The sequence below is a fragment of the Ischnura elegans genome, chromosome 4, assembly GCF_921293095.1.
Source record: "Ischnura elegans chromosome 4, ioIscEleg1.1, whole genome shotgun sequence".
Taxonomy (NCBI): domain Eukaryota; kingdom Metazoa; phylum Arthropoda; class Insecta; order Odonata; family Coenagrionidae; genus Ischnura; species Ischnura elegans.
The window spans coordinates 104669822-104682524 of NC_060249.1; the positions used below are offsets into that span (position 1 = coordinate 104669822).

Genomic DNA, 12703 nt, shown 5'->3' on the forward strand with positions numbered 1-12703 from the left:
ATATTGCCGGCTAAAACAGCTATGAAGCATGCTTGCAGCATGATACCCAAATTTTCTTGGCAAAACCATGTATTCTAGACATTCACTAATTTTTATGACAATCTAATTGGTAGCAGCTCGATAGAAAAAAAAGAAACAAAAAGGTAGAACGAGTTAAAAATATGTATTAAATTATTAATTTGTTTCGCTTTCAAATAGGTTGATTACTTTTTTAACTGCTATTTAATTAAATGCACTCTTACATATTATGGTTACGGGTAGTTAGCTCTCGCAATCCGTAAATAGGTTGAAACTTATAGCTAAATGGAAGCATGTATTACCTTCTAGTGACAAGGAATGTTTAAGTTTTGACATAGGTATAAAAATAGGAACAAACTATAAGCAACTTACAATGTTAATCAAAGGTCAGTGGTCATAGTATTTAATTGTCGTCGCGCGTAAAAAAAGCTTAAATATTTATTAGGGTCGATAGTTAGATATGGAAATTACATGTCAGTACATAGTTGGAGAACTCTTAAGGAAAGATTTTGCTGTTGTAGATTGTTGAACACCTCCCCACTATATCTATAACTGAAAAATAGTCCACAGCCGTCGTCCACAACGAAAACATGTTGCAGTTAACCGAGTAGTCCATTTACCTGCAAAGAAAGAAAATAGAAAGAATCAGTAAATTTCATCGGAGTAGCCATAGTTCAATAGGTGGTATGCTAAAACGACACAATAAGTACAGCGTTTAAAGTAATTTTAAATGAAAATTTAATGAAATAAACGCAGAATCGCTCAGTCACCTGCATAAAAAATTGACTCAGTCAGTAATACATACCTACGTTCCAACTTTAAATATTACCATAGCGATTCAAGTATATTTGCATCCACGAAGCTTATGTTGAGACAGAATTATACAATGCTGATGGGAAATATGGGAATGGGAAATCTGATGGGAAGGGATGGGAATCAAAAGCACAAATTCCACTAAGGCAATACTGCTACCGGAGAATTGAAATGAAAGAACATAAAACGACTATTCCCTATTCATCGGTAGATCACTCATAACAGTCATCCAAGAGCCCGCCCTTAGACGGGACCAGTTCCTCGGTTACCTAGCGACTACCACCGGGGGAGACCGCAATGCGACCCCTGGTGCTTAGACTTCGTTGACATAGGAAATGGCAGGATTTGAGTCGCGTAGCAATGGACTTCCCCGGTGAATGTAAATGCTATTTTTAAGAGTGACATCTGGAAGAGCCAAATCTTTTTCCCATGTGACATTTAAGGTATAGGTATTTACTAAAAAAAATACAACTTATCCAACATGTATCGGAAATTATTCAATGCAGCTCTCTCATGCAGCTTATTCACTCAAGATTCAACAATATCATTGACATGTATAGGTAACTGAGTTCAGCCATGAATATGGAGATACCTAATAAAATGGAGGTACCTAATAAAATGGCCTGTCCCTTTTCCTGAGCGAACTTCGAGGAAAATCTTTATTGGGTTACCTATGACTACCACCAGGATTCAACCCGGCCCGCTTCGAATGACAGTCATGTGCTCTATATGTTAGGAAAGCTTCTTCAGCTCCTATGGGTAACGATGAAAATGCAAATGCTATATAGAGGGTATTTCTAAATGCAATAGAAACCTATTATGCATATGCAATGAATTTCAAATAATGATGATGTAATCCAATAAAAGTTTCCTCGTGAATCAACAAAGTTATTTATTTCCAATTCCATGCAAATGTATTAAAAATTAATGAAAATATAAAATAATTATGTCAATGAGCACAAAGAAAAGTTTTTTGTGGGATTTATATGTGAAAAAGTTCTTAAGGTTGCATAAGTCAAAGATTTTATTTGATTTTGACATAAAAACTATTAAATATTGGTAGATTAGTATCATGAACAAATATTTAGGAGTTACTTGTTCCTAACAACTTTGACAGCTCGTCTTTAGCATAGCCTAATATACATATATCGGGTGGAAATGATAAGGTCTTGAATTAAATGCAATGCTAGTTTAAAGGTAAATACATTTTAAAATGCCTCATAAAATGGCGGAGATAATTCTTTCAAACATATAGGGCATCCCATATTGAGGCTATTATAAATAAAAATTGTTCAACTTTGTTTTAGTGTAATATTTTTTTCTCTCACTAGGCTCTAATACAGCAAACGTATTCATCTCTATCGTCCCACATAAAAATAAATTCTTGTCCTCAACCAGTAAAAATTCTTACGATAGCGTTCACGGTCAATGAATATCATTTCTTTTTCCAACAGGCGGCTTTTTCGAAGACTTTAATGGCTTAACTCGGCTCAAGTATGGATAAATTATACATGGTGCCTGTGACTTGATGCAAATTTCAACAACGCTGACTTCATCGCAACTAATTAATGCATTGGCACTTTGTGTGAACCGGCACGCCGAGTTTGGCGGCGCTAACAAGAATGGGAATTTGGTTACGCACTGGGACTCTCTCCAGCAGTTATTAACAAGTCCGTGTGTCAAGCATGTAAGCCATCGTTTGCTTCAAAAGCCTTAAAATGGAAGCCTAAAATGGCCAACTGCTTTTGCGTTCAATTCCGAAACGAATTATTCATAAGCAAAACCTATATCATCTTACAAAATTTGACTTAAATTTTGATATTATTATATACTATTCTTTCTAATTTTTTACATCAAAATTTATCTATTCACTACCGATTCTCTATCTCCATCATTAATTTATGACGATTGGAGAAATCCTTTGAAGTTGTTCCTCACTTGATTGCCGAAGGATTAATCCGGGTTTTTAATATATAAATCACCGTTAATTTGCCGCAATAGGCGTTTCATCAAGGCTTAGCCAGTCAATGTGCTTATAATAAGGGCAAATAAAATTCTTACAGAAGTCTGCTGAGAATTCTGAAGTAAATTTCTGATTTCGCGCCGTATTTGAATGTATTACCTACTAGATTCACAGGATTTTATAAATAGCACAAATAAAATATGCATTTATTTCATTGAAAAATATGCAATAATAACTATGTATAGCATCTACAAGTTTATGACGATTATATGGGCAGCAATACAGAACTACATCCAGCAATAAACGGAAAAGTAATACTATAATACCACAAACTAATAATGGCACGATTTTCTTTGTTACGGCACACACTCAATAATTTTTACTCCACTAAATTAAATGGGATTTTTTGCACCCATTCCGTATAATGGCTGCTGGCAAATACTTATCACGGACACATTTTTATAGCAGTATTATTATAATTGAACCCTGTCTACATGGTTAAAATTAAGGGCATTTACTTTTAAAACGACTATTTATTCGGGTCAATCTCCACTGTTAGCATTCAGTTTACAAAATACATTTTTCCGCGCAACATATAATTTACAGCATTAAAAATTATTTAAATGATATTTAAGTAAATAAAAAACATATTTATTAAAAATATTCCAGGGTGTAAAATGCCTAAAAATGATTTTCCAATAAATAATCCAACTGTCTCCGTAAGTGACTGCTAAATTTTACGTGTTGTCCTTTTATATTCTCCTCTCGTGTCATCTGTAAGAATCTTTAGAATAATTATAACACGGTAAGGAAAGAATCTCCATAAATGATCATCCCCACTGAGTATGGATGAAAATGCATCAATTAGCGTGGTTGATAATACACGGTTACTTAGAATTAAAATTAAAATAATAAAAAATGTCATCGTAAGAAACAGAAAGCGACGGTCTTCACGTAGACCATCAATAAATACGTTAACCGCTGTTCAAAAGTGATGGGATAACTAGCGTTTAGCTGATACCACCAAATAATTTTCAAGTCTGTTTACTATCAGTTTCAGAAATCAGTTTCGGTACGCAAGAGCACCGTCACAATCTTCATAATTATCCGCCACGAACCTAGACCAATGTCTTGTGCGTTCCATGCCTATCGAGAGTAAATTTATTTGATATCCATATTACATCGAGAATGTTCACATACTTACCAACTTGTTACACAATAAGCCATTTTACAGTGGCCCATTAGCAACGAATACATGAAGGATAACGGGAGCCAAGTACATAAAATATAACGAGAATCAAATGTATGTAAATATAGAATACAACAGATAAAAATAGAGAGATACGGAACAATAGGCAATTAAATGTAGAAGAAGTGATGCTATTGATCATCAGAAAGAAAAGAAAGAGCAAAGCTTATGAAGATGTTCGGGTATTGATACAAGTTTGACTATATTGGTATGTAAGACCACAGAAAAGGCCTGGTTACACGGTACATTGGAATGCACTAGATGATACGATGTCTGAATATCAGAATGAAAACGAAAATTCTCCGTTTAACGACAGGAAAATGTACGAATGTATGACTGCCAGATAGAAAAAAAACCTGTTCTAATTTCGCTCAGACAATCTTACAAATTGAATTCATGAGAGTTACCTGGTGGCAGAGTCACAAACGATCCACATTCAGAGAGATTCAGAAAGGAAGGGACTGAAGAAAATGGTATGAGGTAGGTAAAGGGATGGATAAAAGTATCTGAAGGAAAGGCGCTGAATATGTGAACCACGAGAATAGTCCAAGCAGTGCGATGGTCAAAATCAGCAGAGTGAGGTCCAATGTGCATTGTTTTAATACAGTTCCGTTAGGGTAGTCCAATGAAGTACAGGGGTCAAAACAAGACTGTTAAGAGCCAAATGAAGCAAAATTTAATCCAGCAGAAAAAAAATCGAAGATAAGTAAGAGGAAAAAAATGAAAACAATTCGAGCGCTCGTAATTAAAGAAACCACCAACCCAAGCAAGATGACAACTGAATGCAACGTTCCAATTTCCTACCACCAGACGGAAATAATAAGGTGATTCTATGGAGGCATCGTCTGCTTTCTAGAATTCGAAGGCTTTCCTGCGTTTCAATCCGTTTATGTAACACACCTGTTATTTAAATAATGAGGAAAAACAAACGAAAACGCTTAGTGTGCATTTAAATATGAGCAAAAAATTTTCCAAAATAAATGTACTGTATAACCACCTATTCTAGAATCTTGTCCACGTAAATGTACATGAGCCTATCCAGGAAACCATTCTCTGAAATGTACAGAAACTTGTAACTTCTAATGTACCGTGTAACCAGGCCTTACCTTGAGATCGCCCGCGCAAAATGGCCCATGCATGTATGCCGAAGAGTAGTCCACCTTAGAAGGGAGCCTAGCATTTAGCAAGGAGGTCTGAATTAAGGTTCTGCTAGAAAGACTACCAAGCACTTTCTCTGTCGTCTCCAGGCGCCGAAAAAACGATTCCAGAAAAAGTGTGGTAAACATGACCTGTAGTGGATATAAGAGGTGTCTCCCATTTTCAAATAGGACAATATGAACCTATTTTGCACGATGTGTAGCTTTTGAAATATATGTGTATAATTTTCTTAATGCATTAACGAATAAGAGAAATTTCATTTCATGTCAAAACATTCAAGAAATAATATTTTCACTTCATTCAATTATTTTTTAACAGAAATCAATACAGATTTCTCTCAAGTACATATTATTTTTCAAATAAGTATTTTTGAAATGTCTTTTCAGACTTATTTATTGCTTCCAATAATCAAAAATGGCTGTCTCCCATTTTGGAATAAGAATCGACAAAATTTTCATTTAATAAAGGCGTGTTTTTATACACATACATGAGGAAAATATTCTATCAAATATTTTTACTATCAGATAAATATTTTCGTAGGTATTCTTCAAGTAAATGTATATTTGGGCATTCGATATTCGATAATCAGACCTTCGAGATGATTTAGGAGCAATGAGGAAAACGACAGGTTTTTTGTTACAAAATGTCTCAGATTCTTTCTGCTGAAAATATTTAAGGTAATTGAAACGCGGAAGGGCTTTAATTAAGCAAATTTGGGAATAAATAACTAAAGAAATCCCAAATCACTTCAAATAAAATGCGGTGAATATTTTTGGGTCGCATGGGCTGTATTTGAAACGATAAATACCGGCAAATCGGATAAATATCGCATTTTACTCAGGTATCAAGTAATGAAAAAATGTAGTTTGTCAATAAGTTCAATGAGGAAATATATTGCATTGGAATTTCATTCATTTAATGATACACTTAAAAACAAATATGTATAGATTCCAAAAGCTACACACCGTAAGAAATAGGTCCGTCTTGTTGCTAATGCGACTCTCATCTGAAGCAATTCTTTAAACGAAAAGACATACTAAAATGGTGAATCCTAATACACGAGCTTACTATACTTGGTGTGTTGCAAAAGAATCCAACTCCGTGTTATCAATACCATAACGGTATTAGAGAAGATAAAAGAGGAGTATCTGTGGTTCACAGGATTGCAGGTGAAGGCTTAATCGTGTAGCATATGCTGCAATGGCTAGCAAAATCTACTGAGTATTGTTTATTTTTATTTATTTTATTTATTGTCAACTTCCCCGTAAACAGCACATAATGACCTTTTACAACGAGTGTTTCCAACATCAACAAAGTACAAGACAAACATCCATGCCCTGGAAAAGGATCACCTACCCAGGCGGGATTCGAACCCACGACCTACGGTTTGGCAGGCGAGGTCTTTACCCCACCGCCACCGAGGCCGGCAATGAGATAACTTTTTATGGTGGTCGTAGAAAACCAAATTAACGATCGGACAGAATGTAAATATACGATGATAGTAAATTAATGAGAATGCTTACATATTAAAATTAAAAGCACGGTAATAGTTGTTTGCGCTCCTGAAAAATATGATTTCGTCAGATAATTTTCTATATAATCTAATTAATCTTAATTATATATAAGATAATCATCAAATGGGAAATTATCTAATAGGTAGTTTTACAATCAATAACTCAGAACTGTGTGTGTGATGAGCATTGGCATGCAAAACTAATACTACTGGTTCCTACATAAAAAAAAACCAGTTACGTGTAAAGGCTAAGCTGGATTTTCCAATAAAAGGTATAAAATTAATATAATGAATTTATTTAATACCCTTTAGAATGGAAAGGCGGAAAAATATTTATTTGTAGCTGAATTATTATTATCGAACACATTGATGTTTCTTTTAGAACATTGAACCTTGGATGCCCGCTCCCTCTTAAATAAACACCATATAATTCAGATAAAAAGGGTAACAATTAGAATTTCATATTCGACTTGCAATATAAAAAAATTGCATTTGAAATATAATTTCCTGCGCGAACGCTTACGTTAGGACTAGGGATCGCTAGTTTCCGTTAGAACTAATTTCTTACATAGCATGACCCATGGCTGAACATAAACCGTCCAAATGGTTATGCATCTCTTAGTGGCAATAAATGTATTGCTGTGAATAATTATTAGTAATTGGGGGAATATATCGTGATAAAAATTAATAACCTAAACGAGAATTACCTAGCATTAGGGATCTTTTTGCCGGTACACATTCTCAATTTCTTTCCTGACTTAGGAGGAAAAAATACTACTACTCAGCGGATGAAATGTCTTCCTGCGATTTTATGCTTGTGGCCTGCCCTTACGGGTCAAAGACATTTAGAATGAAAATAATATTCTATAGTACTTCCTTCATGGAAAATGAAAGTAAGTTAAACCGGCCTTTCAAGCCACACATGGCTTAGTCAATACCCAAAATTTGTGCACGACTGAGAACATAGTTCCTTACGTTGGTGCTGAGGACAAGTTTTGAAAGTGATGGTAACAAGTTTTGAAAAGAACATAATCGTCACTTTATCAGATATAGTGCCAAGTAGTACAGAATGAAATATCTTGACTATCCAACGGAGACCCAGCGATGGCAAGTTTTGCTCACTATGTTGGATTTCATGTCTTCCTACTCCAGAATAATGCCTATTTGACGCCGTTTTGTTTTTGAAGTTTGAAATACGCAAAAAGAACAGCAAATAGCAATATATTGGTATAATAAAATGATCTGAAAAAGGAAAATTATTTTTTGTAGCATGAGTATAGTTTCTGCGATGATACGATAAACATTACGTAAATTTCCAAACCAGACATCTAATAAAAATAACGGTTTACACGAAAACATTACTTGGAGATACAGCTATATTGGGAATCAAACAATACTTTTAAATGCCTGATTACTCAAGTGCGGCGCTCAATATAACCGAAGGCATAGTTTATGAACCAATTGCAGGGAAAAGGTATGCCAAAATGCGCCAGAAAAAGATCGCAAAAAACTAGAAAAGCATTCTTCTTACATCAGTCAAATACGACATAAGATGTAATTGCTGCAGTTCATCCTGTATCGAGAAGAGCAGAGCATTTTACACCCGCGCAAAGACATGCCATAAATTTTCAAACCAAATATACTAATATATAATATAAGTTTTCTTCCAGCTAACCACGTGAAAGAGAGCAACCGTAAGAGTGACCTCGACGCCAAAATTTGGTCTACCCTCCAGAAAGGCTATACATATGAACGTATAAGGAAACAGAAATATTCAGGAACTCTAATCACAGGACAATTATTCATTGACTTTTCCTCACTTTCTCAGGTAAATTCAGCATTAAAAAATGGTAAAATTTATCTTTCTACCTCCTTCGATTATAACACATACATACTTCATGTCCTTAAGGCATTTAAACATTTCTTACATTGGTTTATAAACTGTTTAAAAATTATTTCTTAGTTCTCTAACTAGCTTTGTATCCGAAATATTACATTATAAAAATGTTTTGTACATAATAACAGCAATAATCGGCTCGTTCGTCAAGTTTGTTTTATTGTTGATTGCAGTAAGAGATCCAAAAAACAAGAAGTTACCTGTAAAAAATCGTTTCAGGCTTGATTTGGTTGTGTTTATATGATAAAATCATGGCCGGTAATTGAGTGTTGAATAAAATTGTAGAAATTACTATTTGAAGTTTTTATCGTAAAGGCACCTGTATTTTACATTTTTCAATCCGTCATCTCGTTCTCGATATACTAGTGAATCTTTTTACTGTTAAGTAAATGACGTCACAAACCACCCCGAGCAAATAACCGCGCCTTGCCCACATTTCCACCTTGTGCATAGACCTCGCGCGTTTCGTGGTTGTTTAATCTGTGGTGAGCGAATTCATACCTTGTTCAGCTCATGGAAAGTGGTAGGCGACATTCGCAATTTCTTACTTTGAACTTGCGATCGAGTGACTGAATGGTAAGTAATTTTTTCGTTGAAACATGTCTCTCCTATCCATCTATTTGATACTATTTCATTGCATTGTAATTTCAGCTGTGAGTAAATGTCACCATTGTAAACCTGTCAGCATAAAAAAGTTCATAAATGTTCATAAAAGTACTGTCTCCCATGATGATGTCGAAACTAGGTGAAACTCGCAAAACATTTGGGCACAATACGAAGAAAACAAAATTCATCTTTATATAAGGTCAGAACAACTTAATCGGCAAAATTATAAGGCGTGGTGAATCGGCAAAACAATCTTAAATTAACAAGTGGAAAGATAGAGGCCAAGGATCCAAGAGGTGATGAAGTGCGAACAAGAAGAACTGTGCATGTAATAAAACATTATCTTATTAGTGTATTGGGTGAAGGACTAATTCAAACTAATCTAAGCAAAGGTAACAAGTAATTATCTTGGTTAACATTCCGGTACGGTTACTATCATGTACTTTTAGTCCCTACCCTCGGTTCCAGTTCCTAATCAAGTGCTTCATTTCAATTGCTTAATTTAAAAAAAAAGACTAATGAATGTCGTTATGGTGATGGGGATTCGAAAAATCATCATGTTATTATGAAAAAATGATTCTGCAAATGAAATGTTCGAGCGTGATGCGGCAGGGTTAAATATTGTGCCATTCTGCTAATTTTTGTGGCCTGTTTTCCAATGAAACTGCAATAATGTAACCGAGAAAAGTATTCAAAATAGGATTTACGTAAAATATTTTGGTTCCAATTCTTTTTAGAATGTTTCCGTTCCGATTATCAGCTACCGAACTAGCGGAAAAGGTTATCGAAGAAGCGAACCGACAGATATTAAAATTTTGATAAATATAGTAAACTAGCTGACCCGGCGAACTTCGTACCGCCTAACAATCAATGAACTTACAGTTTACTTACACCATTTATAAATCAAGAGTGGATGTATCGTTTTTAATCATGTTTAATATATAATAAAATAAGGATACAAATTCAATAAAACTACGTAAATGAGTACCAAAATTGCTTGTCAGAAAGACATTTTCTTTATTGAATCTACATAGGGTGAATCGGAGCACGTTTACGCGGATTTTTTTCAACAAATTGTCTTACGTTTTAGCCTAAGAAATTTTGGGCATTGTGGTTTAATAAAGCACTTCATGAAATAAAAATTATACGCATTCAGTTGTTGGCTATTTGCGTTATTAGCAGTAAAAAAATGTTTTTAGGTCCAAGTCTGTTGCATATACTTGGCCCATTCAGGGGGCAGGTTGACACGACCCCAGACCGACGCTTGACTGATGCTCAAAATCGTGCAAGAAAAGCCCCTATGAAGCAGCATTCGCATTAAATGACTTAAGGCGCGCCAGTTTTAGTATCTCTGTTTGGAAAAAATGCACTACGTAAACGTACTGCATGCGCAAACGCACCACGGTGAGCCCTACACATTCGGGTTTAATGCCTTGCGTCAAGCACCTTCTGAGAAACAACAGTTTTTGTTTTGTTATCAGGCGCAAGATGAAGCGGATGAAGCTAAATAAATATAGCGAAGCAAAGCAGTGACGTAGCGAGGGGAGGTTTTGGGGATAACCCCCCCCCCCCCCCCCCAAGAGCTTAGAGAATTTTTTTATGAAAGATTTTGTTATTAATATTAGGGGGACGGATGACTAACAAACAAAACATATTAAACTATTCACACAGCCGCAAAACCCACTATTTTGAACCATTTATCTTAAAAAATGTCTGAGGGAAGTGCCCCCACACTTCCGCTTACCTTAGCGAGTTTTCTATACCCTACAGACCCGTGGTATTAGCTGCGCCCAAAACCCCCTATCCTAGCTACGCACTTGAAGCGAAGGAAGAAATACAGAGGATGGTTTATCGACTCGTGAACATAGCACGCTAAATTGACCATGAGAAAATCATGGGTTTTCATTAGCACATGAGCACAAACAACACAAAAACTGAAAGAATGACCATGCGATTTTTTAATCGTTATCACGAATGCAACACGAATTGTAAATCAAATACGTTTAAGCTCAAAAGGGCATATGAGTTGAGATCATGGAATCTACGGAATGAGGACTTCCTAGCCTTTGAATTTTCCTTTGAGTAAAGTTGCGTGAATCACATTCATCACCATTTTTTTAATGATCAAACACGTTCCGTTGGATAGTAATGGTTGGTTTAGGCTTCGAAAGATCATGAGCACAGAAACTACATTTTTCTGTAAATCGTGCCTTGGTAAGCCAGGTACGTCCAAGGACTTAAAATATTCAGATAGATAGTTGGTGATTTCGTCTTCGTTTGTTACACATTTAAAAGATTCGAATCCAGAGAATGCAGAGTACGAACTATTTGAATTTACCTCGTTTTAGTCATCAACATCTTCGTTCTTGCTCGCTAAATCAACTATCTTTGATTCTTTTGGTGATCAATCATATTCTGGAACTCTTTGTTGATGACAGGAACACGGACATTACCGTTTGTCAACAATTGCTTGGAGATTTGTTTACAAACACGGTAGTGAAGTGTCAACTCTAGCTGGGCCACGGCTGGGCTTACAATCAGCTCGAATTAAATTTAAAAAATTTAATTTCAATTTAATTAGTATTTTGAATATATTTAGTAATTAAAATGTTATATTGTTACAAAATTCAGTTATTAAAGTGGTAAAAACAAAACAAATTATTTAATTTGTAGTTTTGACCGACTTATCAATTGTTGTGTTACTATAACTCCTAAAAGCATACCAATAGGAAAGAGATGATTTTTTTTTTGTGAAATTATCCTTTTTTTAATGGCCTATATGTTAACCCCGCCTGAGACGAATCCAAAGAACCAAATCTCATTGAAATCGGTGCAGCCGTTCTCGAGTTATAAGTGTTCTAGCTAACACGATTTTCGACTTTCTTTTATATATATAGATTCCAATGTCAATTTTTGTGATTAATTCCATTCATAATTCATTATGACTCGATGACGATGGAAAATGATTTCATCGAAACATCGGCAGCGACAGATATTGAGGAGAATACCGGGATGAAAATCCGAGAAGAATTAGTTCCACGATTCCTACGTTGGTACCGGCTTAAATTCGCAAATAATACGATTCATAGTAATATATACTATTTTGACACATTCACAGTATATAGACATAGATTTTTCTCAAGGCGGCTACACTGGGTATAATTGTTAAGTTTAATCCTGGCTATAATTGTGAAGTTTACCAACATTTCAGCCAGCAACCCGTTGGAAACACTCATATATAATTGTCTCAAGAAGAAACACGAGTCGGAGCCCGAAACGTTGATTTCGCAAACCGGTGGCGAGCCCGAAAAAATGTATAAATAGGTATAATATGTGATTGCTTGTGATGCGGTTGTAGCATATTCATTATTCAAGACACACACACGGTCAGAATAGATACATTCACATCCCCTAGTCTCCTGAATGCCCCTAACCGACGGGAAGTCTAGGCGGGATAAGTGATCAGCTTATCCGCGACACCTATTG

General features: G+C 35.3%; 1 long non-coding RNA gene across 1 annotated transcript in view; it reads right to left on the minus strand.

Annotated features, from left to right (window-relative positions):
• Positions 1 to 442: 442 nt before the first annotated feature.
• The window catches only part of LOC124156908, a 273287-nt gene continuing 261026 nt past the window's right edge, over positions 443 to 12703 (minus strand). Inside the window, exon 2 of the long non-coding RNA XR_006864428.1 lies at positions 443 to 638. This is a non-coding gene — a long non-coding RNA (uncharacterized LOC124156908). The remainder of the gene's footprint in view (positions 639 to 12703) is intronic.